A 16,988-nucleotide genomic window follows, 5' to 3' on the forward strand; every position below is an offset into this window, starting at 1 on the left:
GGTCTTCTTCATCCGCTATCGGTTCCACAAAACCCTGGACACACATCTCCATGGACTTTATAACTGACCTACCTGTCTCCAGAGGACGAAACACCATTTGGGTCATTGTGGACCGATTTTCCAAAATGGCGCACTTTGTCCCACTCACAGGTCTTCCAACCGCTCCACAACTATCAAAAATGTTCATATCAGACATCTTCCGGTTACATGGACTTCCACAAGAGAGAGTTTCTGATCGAGGGCCTCAGTTTGTGGCTAAATTCTGGAGAGCACTGAGTTCAGCACTTGGAATGAAATTAAGTTTCTCTTCTGCATACCATCCCCAAATGGATGGCCAGACAGAGAGTGAACCAAGACTTAGAGACTTTCCTATGACTCTTCATGTCTTCTTCTCAGGACGATTGGCTGGACTATCTTCCATTTGCTGAATTTGCTCACAATAATCTCTACCATTCCGCTACTCATTCCACAGTCTTTTATGTGAATTATGGACTTCATCCACGTGTTCCTGCTTTCCAATCTCTTCCAGCTCTCAAAGTACCTGCCGCAGAGTTAGTCCTACAGCAATTCACTAAGATGTGGAAACAAGTTCATGAGGCTCTGCTTAAAACGTCCAATAAATACAAGTTTTTTGCAGATCGGAAACGGAAGGCTGTCCCTAGTCTCAAGGTAGGTGATCAAGTCTGGATTTCTACTCGAAACTTAAGACTCAAGGACCCTTCCAAGAAATTTGCCCCCAGATTCAATGGACCATATCCTGTTGAAAAAGTATTGAATCCAGTAGCATACAAAGTGACGTTGCCTACGTACTTGAAGATCCCAAATGCATTTTACATCTCCTTACTGAAGCCTCTCATACTAAACCGTTTTCGGGCTGCGCTCCCTAGACCTCCCAAGGTGCAAGCTGCTCAGGGAGAAGAATTTGAAGTTCATAGGATCCTTGACCGTCGTAAAAGATATGGTTGTCTCCAATATCTTATTGATTGGAAGGGATATGGACCGGAGAAAAGGTCCTGGGTTTCTGAAGAGGTCGTCCATGCTCCAAGATTAGTCCGGGCCTTTCATACCAAGAATACAATGAAAGCACAAGGGTGTTCAGAGCCCACCCTAAAAAGGGGGGTACTGTCAGGCTCCGGAGCCTTACCTCTGGCGGGTGCTCCCACGGGTTACCATCCCACTGGTTGGTGCGGCTGCGGCGGCAGGGAGCTGCTGGCGGCGGGTCCTTCTGGACGGATGTGCGGCTGCCAAGGGTCGGGGGCCGAGGGTCTGGAGAGCCGGCGCTGCGGTGGGGATCGCCGCGGTAAGGTCCTCTAGTGGTGACACAGTATAGTGTGTCAGAGACAGAAGCTGGCTAAAGCTGTGTGCTAACAGCTAAGTATGTCTCCTGTGCTGGGGGCAGCCATGTTGGAGACCAGAGTATTAAAAATGAAGTTCCCAATCTGTGTCTAGCCAATCCTGCGTGTTCTCCCCTTACAAAAGGGGAATGCCAGTGCTTCATGTTACCTCCTTGTGAAAGGTTCTCCAGCTCTGTGCTCCCAGGTTACTTCTGGTTCCCTGGTCCTGGTTGCTCTCATCCATCAGTTACCTAAACGCTGCTGCAGTCCTGCTGTCTAAGTCCGTTGCCACTCGTGGAAGCGCTCACGGGGTCCCAGGTTGTAGAGGAGCTCCAGGTGCTGATGGCGGTTCCTGCAGACATCTTCATTTCTTCAAAGTCCAAGTTCTTCAGCCTCGTTTTTCAATCACAAACCACAGACCTCATTTCTTCAAAGTCCAAGTTCTTCAGCCTCGTCTTTCAATTACAAACCACAGTCTACATTTCTTCAAAGTCCAAGTTCTTCGGCCTCGTCTTTTAATCATAAAACACAGTCTTCAGTTCTTCTTTACCGGAGTTCTTCAACTTCACTCTTCAAGTCATTTAACCATAGACTCTAATTCTTCCAGTTTCTTCAATTGCTCCAATATTCGTGTACAGCCTGATTATTCATTAAAACTACAGTTATCTTCCTACAAAGTCCTCCTTTTCTTTACGCCCTCCGGCCAACGTTAACACTTAGTTTGGCTTCCACCCCATGAGGAGGAATTACATTCAGCCACCTCGTCTACTCTCCTCACAGGTAGCTGTCCCTTCAGCCAAAACTCGGTTGTCGGAACCCCAACTTACGCCGAGCGTGACAGTAGGTGTACAGTTTTAAGCAAGCAATTCAGTGAAGAGTGTAGAATAGCATGCAAACTCCTGACAGTGTTCAGTCGATAAGGGGGAGCATGCATAAGCTGACCAGTTTAACAAAGGATTCATTAATGTGCAGACAGTAGTGTTCTCTTAGCTTGCAAAGTAGAGCAGTTTTCAGGTTCACAAAAGTAGCAAAGTTGGTAATGCAAGCGGTATTATTCCCTAGGTCTCTGCTAGGCTTATAACAAAAAGGGTTTTGGGGTAATATCCCCCTATGTACACATGGGGTGAGCAGTACAATGTTGATCTCCAAGGTTTACTGCAATGGCCTTTCCAGCTTAAGGGTGGCAGCTAAAGCCATAGATTGTCAAAGCACTGTGGTGTACCAGCTAACATAGAAAGCAGGTTTGTTTTAGGAGCAAGCAACCAAATAGTAGCTTGTTGTAATGAACCATACAGATCTGTAGCATTAGACCATATAGCACAGTTTCTCAACAGTGATGCAGATGAATGAGATGTGGTTGATAACAGCTAAGGACAGTGAGTAATGCAGACAGTATGGTATATCAGTCAGGTTAACAATGATGTGTGGTAAGAGGTACCACCATTCAGTCCCTTAAGGATCATGTAGGTAAGCGAAAGGAGAACAGTTTAAGCGGTAAGGGAGGAAAAATGCAGCTCCTTCGGTTTGTGTGACAGTAGGTAGTAGCAATGTTCCCTGTGAGTTATGCTGGCAATAAATCTCTCACTAGGGGGTCTATTCATGAAGCATTGAAAAGTGTGGAGAAATGAGCCAATGGAGAAGTGGCCCATGGCAACAAATCTGCATTGAAGTAACAGTTATAATCGTACGGAGCAGCTGATTGGTTGCCATGGGGAACTTCTCTACTGGCTCACTTCTCCACTCTTTTCACTGCTTCATGAATAGACCCTTAGGTCTTGCTTGGGAACCAGTGTCTAACTGGTCAAAGTCTCTGGCTGGTTAGGGTCAGAAGCGAATGGGTCTGGGGATAACTGGTAGCTAACAATCAGTGGTTGGCTAGCTGGTAGTATAGTTGCTGGCTAACTTTTCCCTGTCTCACTGGCTCAACCACAGTCCCTTGCAGGCTTACCCTAGTCCCCGATGTCTGCCTCTCCAAGCTGTGGGGCAGCACAGCATGACTCTGTTCTCCGTGGCTCCAGCTCTTTATCATGACCCTGGGTACCTCTGGTCTTCCCCTCTCTGAAATTGTGGCTCCGATCACTGTGGGGCATCCCGCTTCAGCTGCTCCGGTCCGCTCCTTCCGCCCAGCACCTCCAGCTTCTGGGGCTTGCTCTCTGCTGGCACACAGCCCCGTCCGATAGCTCAGCTCTCCCCAGCGGCACCACGGCTCTCACCAGCTCCGGTCGTGGCAGCAGTTCAGGCCTCCTTCACACGTCTCCTCTCGAGCAGGCTTGCGCTGGACTCTCCTCACTCGTGCTCTCCACAGCGAGGCTTTGGCTGTATGGCTCGGCTCTTGGCAGCGGGACTCTCCTCAGCGGCAGCTTGGGCCCACACAGCGGTCACCTCAGCGGCGGCCTGCCTCTTGTCAGCTCGGCTCCTCTCTCTGCAGTGCTCTCTCTTCAGCGGCTTACTGTCGCGAACTCCGCCTTTCTCTCTTTCCCGCCTGGCTGCACCCAATCAGCTGCCTACCAGCCTTATACCCACAGACAGACACTCGAACTCTGTAGCCCTCAATGCATTTCTATGCCACAGCAAACGACAGTTTCTTCAGGAGGTAAGAAAAAAAAAAGGGGCCTATATATATATATATATATATATATATAAACCCCCCATGCGTTCAGGTAACAGGGGGGTCTGTTTCAGGGTGTCACACTCACACAACCTCTGGAGTTCAGTGATGGCTGTGAGCAAATCAGGCTGTCAGGCTGGGCCTCTCCCCTCCATTATAGATTGTCTGAGCCTGGTGGACTCCCACTCTGTCCCAGCTGTCCCCCTCTGATGGCGGCCCTGGCAGTAATTATATTTTGTATAGCTTACTTATTTTATAGATCCCTTGCAAAGAGTCTTTTACACTTGCAACTGACATTTCCAATAAACTTATTCATTTATTTCCACTGTACTGTATCATAAGCCATCTTGAATGCAGTGTAAATGGGTAGGACTGGACATGTACATACTGCCCCTGTAAGCTGTCCTACGTAGTAAATATGCATATATACAGTACAGTTACTAAGAATAAAAAAATGTCATAGTCGCTTTTTTATATTATTCTATTAAATAAGCAATCAATGAAAGTAATAAAATTAGGCAAGGAGTGGGGGGGCGACCATTACTATTGTGCCTAGTGGCGCCCATACCCCTAAATACGGCCCTTGCGTACATCCCCGAATTACACCCTAAGGGCATTCTATATAAAGGAACCAGTTATAGAATTTCAGATCCTTCATGTGCACTGGAACTGAAGCTCCAAAAATTTTATAGTTGTAAAAAATAGTTTTAAAAAATGTGACATTTTTTCTTTCCTATACACATTCTCAGCTAATGCCCCCTTGATAAATAGGAAATTATTTATCATGGGAACATCAGAAAATGCTAACAATAGCTAGCGATAACCATCACCAGGAAGGGGCTTTGAAAAAAAATATCAGGTTCTAAATCTAGCGCAAAACCGTATTTTCACAGGATTTAAGGATTTTGGCCCTGATAAATACTGAACTCCCCTATAGGAAAAATACACCTTTATGTGTAGTCAGTGTCGGACTGGGGCATGAAGAGCCCACCGGGGGGATGCAGTGGCAGAGGCCCATGTCTAGTGGTGTGGCCAGTCTCCAGAGGGGGTATGGTTGGCTGCCACAGAGACTTGGACAATTAATAAAGAGCAGAGGCGTAACTAGGGGTTTTGGAGCCCAGGGCAAGATCAATAATGGTGCACTCCCCCCCCCCCCCCCCCCCCCCCCAACCCGCCAAGAAAAAAAATAAAATTAAAAATTAAAAAGGAAATTATGTGCGCACACCAATGGCGATGTGCCAACATGACACGCCAGCTGTTTCAGGTCATACTGGGAACATTCTTTTCAATTCCACATGCACCTTACCATCATCATCTCCTGCACAAATAGGTGACAGTGTATATAAAGATGTCAGGGTGTGTATGTATAGATGTAGGTGCAGTGGTCGAAGTGTAATTTTTGAAGGGGGTATGAAAAAGTGAAGGTTGAATTATGCGCGCCCCTTCGCTCTGGAAAAGGGGGCGTGTTCACTCAGGAGGGGGCGTGTTCTTCAGTGTAGTAGGACCCCTTATACTATCTTACTATCTAGTACTGGTGACCCTTTCACATTATAACACACGGTAGGAGCCGAAATTCACATTATAGAGTGAGGGGATCCTACCCCCTTAATTAACAAGGCCTGTAGGGCACTGTGGTTAGGGGAGCTACCCCGTTAATCGACTAATTGCAGAGTTTAGCAGCAGAAGGGTTGCAGCGATTTCTCACCCCAAGCTGCGGTGCTTCTGCCACCTCCGACACTTCACGTCTTCGGCGCCACCCGGGATGCAGAGCACCGCACCAGGGATGCACCCTTTTAGTGTGGTCTGCTGCGCTCCGAAGGGGAATCTCCTCTCCTGCTGCAGGATCCCGATCTGCGCCGTCCTCCCCGCTGTTCCGTGCCGTCTTCTTTAAGCCAGCCAGGGTCTTCTGCCGGTGCTCCCATCACTGGTCAGTCTCCTCCCTTGCTGCAGGGTCCCGATCCACCGAAGGTTGGATGTCCTTCCCCGGTCCTGCGGCGTGCTGGACTCCTCTTCTGCGGCATCTTCTCCACTCAGCGCGGGCGGCTCTGGTCGCTCTGGTGACAGGTGCAGGCGTGAATCCTCCAGGGCCTCCTTCCTACGTGCTGCTGCTGTCTGCTGATTAAAAAATAAGTTAGTTAGTTACGCCTCTGGTCGTCTCTCACTCAGCACACCATCACTTCCCCCTGCGTTGTCACTCAGCACACCATCACCTCCCCCTGCGTCGTCACTCAGCACACCATCACCTCCCCCTGCGTCGTCACTCAGCACACCATCACCTCCCCCTGCGTCATCACTCAGCACACCATCACCTCCCCCTGCATCGTCACTCAGCACACCATCACCTCCCCCTGCGTCGTCACTCAGCACACCATCACCTCCCCCTGCGTCGTCACTCAGCACACCATCACCTCCCCTGCGTCGTCACTCAGCACACCATCACCTACCTCTGCGTCGTCACTCAGCACACCATCACCTACCCCACTGTGTCTTCGCTCAGCACACCATCACTGAGACTTGTAGTTCAACAGTATAGCTCTGGCAGGTAGTCAGACAGCATGGGAAGGGGAGAGGGTGGTACTTTTCTGCTCAGGGCCTCAGGCACTTTCCACCACAGACTGCACCGCAGTCAGACACGCGTGCTGCGGATATTCAAGCAGGCTGGCGGGCGTTCGCTAGTGGGCGGGCCGTCATTCAGGCAAGTCCACGGCTCCACCTCAGTGCATCAGAGCTGTGGCGGCCGAGCGTATGAGGGCAGATGGCGACGTGACGTCATGCGATGCTGCAATGGTTGATACAGGGGGGGGGGGGGGAGGAGGGGCGTGCCTGGGAGCTGCAGCGCTTGGAATGTCCTCCCGGTCATCAAATGCATTACTGACCGGGAGGTGCGTGTCTGTCAGAGAGGAGGAGGGGAGGGAAGGGGAGTGGGCTCCCTCCTGCTCCTCCAGCCGGATCGCCTCCTCCTGCTCGTAACGGCCCGCGGCGATGCGCAGCGATATAAAACTCAGTGTAGAGCAATAGCGGGGGCGAGTGGGCATGATGCCCTGGTCGCCTGCGGCGCCCCCTCTGCTGGGCCTGCCAAGGCGCCCATGGCACGTGCCCTGCTCGACCCCCCCTTAGTTACTCCTCTGGTGTGTGTGTGTGGGACAGTGTGAGTGTGTGTCAATTTTTGCAGTCCAGTGTGTGTGGGGGAGGGGAAAGTATGAGAATGTGTGTGTAGTCTGAGTGGGTGTGGGGGGGGGGGGGGGTTGGGGGTGGTTAGTGTGTGTGTGTGTGTGTGTGTGTGTGTGTGTGTGTGTGTAATCACTGTAGATTACACACACAGACTGGCCACCCCCAAACCCCACACACACTTACTCAGACTACACACACATTCTCATACTTTCCCCTCCCCCACACACACACACTGGACTGCAAAAATTGACACACACTCACACTGTCCCACACACACAATTAACACACACACACTCACACTGTCCCGCACACGCCCCCCCCCCTCCCGACAGTAAACTGCTGTTGCCTGCCTGCTCACCTGCCACCTCCGAGGCTGCGCACGCGCACCTCCGAGGTCGCATACGTGCGCACGCGCACCTCTGCGATATGGAGACACTGCTGGGGAGGGAGTGGGGGGAGGCTCCTAGCTGCCGCTGCCTGTACAGTGTGACAGGCACAGCAGCCGGGGCCGAGGAGATAGGGAGAGTGCCGCAGGTAGCGCCGGCGGAAACCCTGTCGCATAGGGCGAGCGGGTCGTGCAGGTGCCGGTGGCGCCCCCCTCTGCTGGGGCTGCCACGGCGCCCATGGCACGTGACCTGCCCGCCCCATGCTAGTTACGCCTCTGATAAAGAGTACATGGTCTGGGCTTGATAAACATATATAGTCAATAAATATTGCTACAGTAGCTCATCATGATAATGTACCTGATTAGGAAAAGTAATGCACTGTACTGAAATACATCACAGTCCTGATCAGGGTAAGGTTACATGATCAAACCCGGCGCTACCCGCTGAGCGAAGGGATGCAAAGTAGGGAGGCGCTAGGCAGGAGAGGCGCTTTCCCTGCTCTACATCCCCGCTGCTGCGCCTGTCCCCCTGCTGCTGCCGGCTGCTGTGCCTGTTACTGTATGACAGGCAGTGGCGCTGGCAGCTTGTAGCCTGCGCCTCCCCCCTTTGACAGCGACTTTGTGCACTGACATGAGGGGTGGGGCTACATGGGATGGAGGGCGGAGATACATGGGACCAGGATGCTGTACAGTGGGAGACTAAACAGCCAGACTTGGTAAGTGGTGGGTGAGAGAGACATGTGTGTATGGGGGTGTGCATGTGTATGGTGGGGCTGTGTGTGTGTGTGTGTGTGTGTGTGTGTGTGCGTGCGTGCGTGTGTGTGTGTGCGTGTGTGTGTGTGTGTGGTGGGGGTGTGTGTGTATGGTGGGGCTGTGTGTGGGGTGTGTGTATGGTGGGACTGTGGGGATACGGTCATTAGGTCGACCACACTTACAGTAGGTCGACAGTCATTAGGTCGACCACTATTGGTCGACATGCATTAGGTCAACATGGTCACTTGGTCGACATGGAAAAAGGTCGACATGGGAAAAGGTCAACATGCGTTTTTCACATTCTTTTTAATTTTTTTTTAACTTTTTCATACTTTACGATCCATGTGGACTACGATTGGGAATAGTAACCTGTGCCGAGCGCAGTGTTAGCGGAGCGAGGCCGGGATATGGTGCACTAACTGGGGTTCCCTGTCACTTTACGAAGAAAACGACACCAAAAAAAGTAAAAAAAACTCATGTCGACCTTTTTCCATGTTGACCTTGTTCATGTCGACCTAATGACCACGTCGACCTAATGCATGTCGACCAATAGTTAGGTCGACCTAATGACTGTTGACCTAAGTGTGGTCGACCTAATGACTCATACCCGGGCTATGTGTGTGTGGGGTGTGTATGTGTGAGGTGTATATGTGTGCGCGCATTATGGATGCTACTACTGGGGGGCATTCGTAGAAGGACGCTACTACTGGGGGGGTGGACATCCCGTATAAGGACGCTACTACTGGGGGGAATTACATATAAGGACGGTACTACAGGCGGGCATTACGTATAAGGACGCAACTACTGGCGGGCACTACGTATAAGGATGCTACTACTGGTGGGTATTACGTATAAGGATGCTACTACTGGCGGGCATTACGTATAAGGACACTACTACTGGTAGGCATTACGTATAAGGACGGTACTACAGGCATTACGTATAAGGTCATTACTTATAAGGACATTACGTATAAGGACGCTACTACTGGCAGGTATTACGTATAAGTACTACTACATGCGGTGTAGTGTGAATAAGATTGTGCTACTGTGTGGTGTAATTTGAAATGGAGGTACTATTCCCCCCTTCCGTGCGAGACCATACCCCTTTTCCTGATGCGCTCTGGAGGTGCGCGCTGACCCTTTATGAAGTATGGGAGGGCGCAAATTTATAGTTTGCAGGGGGGCGCTGAACACCATAGCACTGGCCCTGGTAACATGTATAATATATAATTCAATTTCACAGTCTAGAACCTGATCCCTAGAACAGGAGGTGGGCCCCCAGGCAATGAGGCCTACCGGGGGATTCACCTGTACCCCTGTGGGCCAGTCCAACCCTGTGCGTAATATAAGATATCACCCTTAAAAAGCAGGAATTGGGTAAAAACCAGAATCGTCCAGGTCGGCTCCCTGCAGCAAAATCTGCCGCTCTGGAGCTTGTAGTGTGCACCCCCGTCCATGGGGTGTTCAGTCTGGGGGGGAGGGGTTGCCTGTGACAGCTGTCATCGGGAGGACAGGGAGAGAGAGATTACAGCCTCTCTGTAATCTCTCCCTCTCTGTCTCTTCGGTAACAGCTGTCAAAGACACCCACTTGGGCGGAACACTCCCCAGGTACTACAAGCTCCAGAGTGGCAGAGTTTGCTGCAGAGCACATGTCCAGTCCAGCATTCTGATGTCCAGACCATTCCACTTTTACCCAACCCCTAAAAAGCAGGTATGATTTGGCTGTGAAATGCCCCTGTAACTCTAATACCTTCATTAACTGTCGACCCTTTGGCCCTGTTGACCATCTAGTGTTGACCTATTGCATACCTCCCATCATGACCCTCTCCAGGAGGGACAGAATGCTCTACTCCTAGACTTCCCTCTTAATTTATGGTGTCTGCAATCATACATTAAGAGAAAAGTCCAGGAGCAGAGCATTCTGTCCCTCCTGGAGAGGGTCATGTTGGGAGGTATGCTAGTGGATCTAATAGACCTATTATCTATTATTCAGAGGTTCCCATACGCGGTCCACAAAGCACCATATCAATACAGATTTTAAGTATTTTCATGGTTGTCCACAGGTGACTTAGGGGGTCATTCCGAGTTGATCGCTAGCTGCCGTTGTTCGCAGCGCAGCGATCAGGCTAAAAATCGGCTCGTGCGTATGGTGCGCACGCGCGACGTACTATCACAAAAGCCGATGCAGTTTTACACAAGGTCTAGCAACGCTTTTCAATCGCACTGCTGATCGTTGAGTGATTGACAGGAAGTGGGTGTTTCTGGGTGGTAACTGACCGTTTTCGGGGAGTGTGTGTAAAAACGCAGGCGTGCCTGATAAAAACGCAGGAGTGGCTGGAGAAACGGGGGAGTGGCTGGGCGAACGCAGGGCGTGTTTGTGACGTCAAAGCAGGAACTAAATAGTCTGAAGTGATCGCAAGGTAGGAGTAGGTCTGCAGCTACTCTGAAACTGCACAATTTTTTTTTGTAGCAGCGCTGCAATCCATTCGTTCGCACTTCTGCTAAGCTAAGATACACTCCCAAAGGGCGGCGGCTTAGCGTTTGCACTGCTGCTAAAAGCAGCTAGCAAACGAACAACTCGGAATGAGGGCCTTAGGTCCTCAGTCAATGTGATTTAACCATGTGTGCTGAACACTGGCGTATTTATAATGAGCTCAGTGTGCGTCAAACACGGGCCTCTGGGGTCCAGGGGGGACCACAACGCATACCCTGCACCAATTATTTTTAATATGTACCCTAAGGAGTCCTGCAGCGCTGCTGAAATCACTGGGAAAATGGGGCTGTGCCATTTCCCGGTGTTTTACGCATACGCAGTAGGAATATCACTGGGAAAATGTCAGCTGCGCCATTTTCCTGGAGATCTGCGCGTGTGCTCTAGACTGGGACAGCGCTAGGGTGGTCCCCTAGGGACCCTAGTTGCCACAGATACAACGCTGCCGGCTAGAGATTAGGGGGCCCAGACAGAGCCTGCACACGGGCCTCCTTCTTTCTAGAAGTGCCCCTGGTGCTGAGCCATGAATATCTTTAAAATCATCCCTGTTGGGGTGCTTTGAGGACTGCTTTTGGGAACCTGTCTATTTAAATAAAAAATTGACACTAACCTAACGATGTTTAGTAGTTATAATATGTGATAAACCCATAATAATAAGATTTTACTCACCGGTAAATCTATTTCTCGTAGTCCGTAGTGGATGCTGGGACTCCGTAAGGACCATGGGGAATAGCGGCTTCGCAGGAGACTGGGCACAAATAAAGAAAGCTTTAGGACTACCTGGTGTGCACTGGCTCCTCCCTCTATGACCCTCCTCCAGATCTCAGTTAGGATACTGTGCCCGGAAGAGCTGACACAATAAGGAAGGATTTTGAATCCCGGGTAAGACTCATACCAGCCACACCAATCACACCGTATAACTCGTGATACTATACCCAGTTAACAGTATGAACAATAACTGAGCCTCTCAACAGATGGCTCAACAATAACCCTTTAGTTAAACAATAACTATATACAAGTATTGCAGACAATCCGCACTTGGGATGGGCGCCCAGCAACCACTACGGACTACGAGAAATAGATTTACCGGTGAGTAAAATCTTATTTTCTCTGACGTCCTAAGTGGATGCTGGGACTCCGTAAGGACCATGGAGATTATAACAAAGCTCCCAAACGGGCGGGAGAGTGCGGATGACTCTGCAGCACCGAATGGGCAAACTCTAGGTCCTCCTCAGCCAGGGTGTCAAACTTGTAGAATTTAGCAAATGTGTTTGACCCCGACCAAGTAGCTGCTCGGCAAAGTTGTAGAGCCGAGACCCCTCGGGCAGCCGCCCAAGAAGAGCCCACCTTCCTTGTGGAATGGGCTTTCACTGATTTAGGATGCGGCAGTCCAGCCGCAGAATGTGCAAGCTGAATCGTACTACAGATCCAGCGAGCAATAGTCTGCTTTGAAGCAGGAGCACCCAGCTTGTTGGGTGCATACAGGATAAACAACGAGTCAGTTTTCCTGACACTAGCTGTCCTGGAAACATAAATTCTCAGGGCCCTGACTACGTCCAACAACTTGGAAGCCTCCAAGTCTTTAGTAGCCGCAGGCACCACGATAGGTTGGTTCAAATGAAAGGCTGATACCACCTTAGGGAGAAACTGGGGACGAGTCCTCAATTCTGCCCTATCCATATGGAAAATCAGATAAGGGCTTTTACATGACAAAGCCGCCAATTCTGACACACGCCTGGCCGAAGCCAAGGCCAACAGCATGACCACTTTCCACGTGAGATATTTTAATTCCACGGTTTTAAGTGGCTCAAACCAATGTGACTTTAGGAAATCCAACACCACGTTGAGATCCCAAGGTGCCACTGGAGGCACAAAAGGGGGCTGAATATGCAGCACTCCCTTAACAAAAGTCTGAACTTCAGGTAGTGAAGCCAGTTCTCTCTGGAAGAAAATCGATAGAGCCGAAATCTGGACCTTAATGGAACCCAATTTTAGGCCCATAGTCACCCCTGACTGTAGGAAGTGCAGAAAACGGCCCAGCTGAAATTCCTCCGTTGTCTTCCTGGCCTCACACCACGCAACCTATTTTCGCCAAATGCGGTGATAATGGTTTGCGGTCACTTCTTTCCTAGCTCTAATCAGCGTAGGAATGACTTCCTCCGGAATGCCCTTTTCCTTCAGGATCCGGTGTTCAACCGCCATGCCGTCAAACGCAGCCGCGGTAAGTCTTGGAACAGACAGGGCCCCTGCAGCAGCAGGTCCTGTCTGAGCGGCAGAGGCCATGGGTCCTCTGAGATCATCTCTTGAAGTTCCGGGTACCTAGCTCTTCTTGCCCAATCTGGAACAATGAGTATAGTTCTTACTCCTCTTCTTCTTATTATCCTCAGTACCTTGGGTATGAGAGGAAGAGGAGGGAACACATAAACCGACCGGTACACCCACGGTGTCACTAGAGCGTCCACAGCTATTGCCTGAGGGTCTCTCGACCTGGCGCAATATCTTTCTAGCTTTTTGTTTAGGCGGGACGCCATCATGTCCACCTGTGGCCTTTCCCAACGGTTTACAATCATCTGAAAGACTTCTGGATGAAGTCCCCACTCTCCCGGGTGGAGGTCATGCCTGCTGAGGAAGTCTGCTTCCCAGTTGTCCACTCCCGGAATGAACACTGCTGACAGTGCTAACACGTGATTTTCCGCCCATCGGAGAATCCTTGTGGCTTCTGCCATCGCCGTCCTGCTTCTTGTGCCACCCTGTCGGTTTACATGGGCGACTGCCGTGATGTTGTCTGACTGGATCAGTACCGGCTGGTTTTGAAGCAGGGGTTTTGCCTGACTTAGGGCATTGTAAATGGCCCTCAGTTCCAGAATATTTATGTGTAGGGAAGTCTCCTGACTTGACCATAGTCCTTGGAAGTTTCTTCCCTGTGTGACTGCCCCCCAGCCTCGAAGGCTGGCATCCATGGTCACCAGGACCCAGTCCTGTATGCCGAATCTGCGGCCCTCTTGAAGATGAGCACTTTGCAGCCACCACAGCAGAGACACCCTGGTCCTTGGAGACAGGGTTATCAGCCGATGCATCTGAAGATGCGATCCGGACCACTTGTCCAACAGGTCCCACTGAAAAGTCCTTGCATGAAACCTGCCGAATGGAATTGCTTCGTAGGAAGCTACCATTTTTCCCAGGACTCGCGTGCAGTGATGCACCGACACCTGTTTTGGTTTTAGGAGGCCTCTGACTAGAGATGACAGCTCCTTGGCCTTCTCCTCCGAGAGAAACACTTTTTTCTGTTCTGTGTCCAGAACCATCCCCAGGAACAGTAGACGTGTCGTAGGGACTAGCTGTGACTTTGGAATATTTAGAATCCAACCGTGCTGTTGTAGCACCTCCCGAGATAGTGCTACCCCGACCAACAACTGCTCCCTGGACCTCGCCTTTATCAGGAGATCGTCCAAGTACGGGATAATTAAACCTCCCTTTTTTCGAAGGAGTATCATCATTTCGGCCATTACCTTGGTAAATACCCTCGGTGCCGTGGACAGACCAAACGGCAACGTCTGGAATTGGTAATGACAATCCTGTGCCACAAATCTGAGGTACTTCTGGTGAGGATGGTAAATGGGGACATGCAGGTAAGCATCCTTGATGTCCAGTGATACCATGTAATCCCCCTCGTCCAGGCTTGCAATAACCGCCCTGAGCGATTCCATCTTGAACTTGAATTTTTTTATATATGTGTTCAAGGATTTCAAATTTAAAATGGGTCTCACCGAACCGTCTGGTTTCGGTACCACAAACATTGTGGAATAGTAACCCCGTCCTTGTTGAAGGAGGGGCACCTTGACTATCACCTGCTGGGAATACAGCTTGTGTATTGCCTCTAACACTGCCTCCCTGCCTGAGGGAGTTGTAGGCAAGGCAGATTTGAGGAAACGGCGGGGGGGAGACGTCTCGAATTCCAGCTTGTACCCCTGAGATACTACTTGAAGGATCCAGGGATCCACCCGTGAGCGAGCCCACTGATTGCTGAAGTTTTTGAGACGGGCCCCCACCGTACCTGGCTCCGCCTGTGGAGCCCCAGCGTCATGCGGCGGACTTGGAGGAAGCGGGGGAGGACTTTTGCTCCTGGGAACTGGCTGTATGCTGCAGCTTTTTCCCTCTACCTCTGCCTCTGGGCAGAAAGGACGCGCCTTTAACACGCTTGCCCTTATGGGGCCGAAAGGACTGTACCTTATAATACGGTGCTTTCTTTGGCTGTGAGGGAACATGGGGTAAAAATGCTGACTTCCCAGCTGTTGCTGTGGAAACGAGGTCCGAGAGACCATCCCCGAACAACTCCTCACCCTTATAAGGCAAAACTTCCATGTGCCTTTTAGAAACTGCATCACCTGTCCACTGCCGAGTCCATAACCCTCTCCTGGCAGAAATGGACATTGCACTTATTTTAGATGCCAGCCGGCAAATATCCCTCTGTGCATCTCTCATGTATAAGACTGCGTCTTTAATATGCTCTACGGGTAGCAATATAGTGTCCCTGCCTAGGGTATCAATATTTTCCGACAGGGAATCTGACCACGCAGCTGCAGCACTGCACATCCATGCTGAAGCAATAGCTGGTCTCAGTATAATACCTGTGTGTGTATATACAGACTTCAGGATAGCCTCCTGCTTCCTATCAGCAGGCTCCTTTAGGGCGGCCGTATCCGGAGACGGTAGTGCCACCTTCTTTGACAAGCGTGTGAGCGCTTTATCCACCCTAGGGGATGTTTCCCTACGTGACCTATCCTCTGGCGGGAAAGGGTACACCATTAGTAACCTTTTAGAAATTACCAGTTTCTTATCGGGGGAAGCCCACGTTTCTTCACACACTTCATTTAATTCCTCAGATGGGGGAAAAACTACTGGTAGTTTTTTCTCTCCAAACATAATACCCTTTTTTGTGGTTCCTGGGGTAACATCAGAAATGTGCAACACATTTTTCATTGCCTCAATCATGTAACGTGTGGCCCTATTGGAAGTTACATTAGTCTCATCGTCGTCGACACTGGAGTCAGTATCCGTGTCGACATCTGTGTCTGCCATCTGAGGTAGCGGGCATTTTAGAGCCCCTGATAGCTTTTGAGACGCCTGGGCAGGCACAGACTGAGAAGCCGGCTGTCCCATATTTGGTATGTCGTCAAACCTTTTATGTAAGGAGTTGACACTTTCACGTAATTCCTTCCACAAGTCCATCCACTCAGGTGTCGGCTCCGCAGGGGGTGACATCACATTTATCGGCATCTGCTCCGCCTCCACATAAGCCTCCTCATCAAACATGTCGACACAGCCGTACCGACACACCGCACACACACAGGGAATGCTCTGACAGAGGACAGGACCCCACAAAGCCCTTTGTGGAGACAGAGGGGTAAATTTACTAAGATTCGTATTTTCCCGTTTCAGGTCAAAGTTCAATCACGAATGACATCGAAAGTGTAAAACTGCAACTTTTTGAATTGATTACGACTAATTTACTAAGCTGTCGTATTCGGGTTTTTCTTTTGTTCCGATGTCGATGTCATTCGTGGTTTTTTTTCTATTTTTACGGCAGTGATTAGCAAAACACTGCCGACTTTTTTACAATGAATCTCGGCCGGATCTGTGTGATCCGTGCTGGGGTTCATTTTTTTTGTTTTTTTTAAATTAAACACTGTCAAATATTTAAAAAAAAATTGCGTGGGGTCCCCCCTCCTAAGCATAACCAGCCTCAGGCTCTTTGAGCCGATCCTGGTTGCCGAAATATGGGGAAAAAAATGACAGGGGTTCCCCCATATTTAAGCAACCAGCATCGGGCTCTGCGCCTGGTCCTGGTTCCAAAAATACGGGGGACAAAAAGAGTAGGGGTCCCCCGTATTTTTAAAACCAGCACCGGGCTCCACTAGCTGGACAGATAATGCCACAGCCGGGGGTCACTTTTATATAGTGCCCTGCGGCCGTGGCATCAAAAATCCAACTAGTCACCCCTGGCCGGGGTACCCTGGGGGAGTGGGGACCCCTTCAATCAAGGGGTCCCCCCCCCCAGCCACCCAAGGGCCAGGGGTGAAGCCCGAGGCTGTCCCCCCCCCATCCAATGGGCTGCGGATGGGGGGGCTGATAGCCTTTGTTGTAAAAGAAAAGATATTGTTTTTAGTAGCAGTACTACAAGTCCCAGCAAGCCTCCCCCGCATACTGGTACTTGGAGAACCACAAGTACCAGCATGCGGCGGAAAA

The sequence above is a fragment of the Pseudophryne corroboree genome, chromosome 1 (assembly GCF_028390025.1).
Source record: "Pseudophryne corroboree isolate aPseCor3 chromosome 1, aPseCor3.hap2, whole genome shotgun sequence".
In the NCBI taxonomy this organism is placed as follows: Eukaryota; Metazoa; Chordata; class Amphibia; order Anura; family Myobatrachidae; genus Pseudophryne; species Pseudophryne corroboree.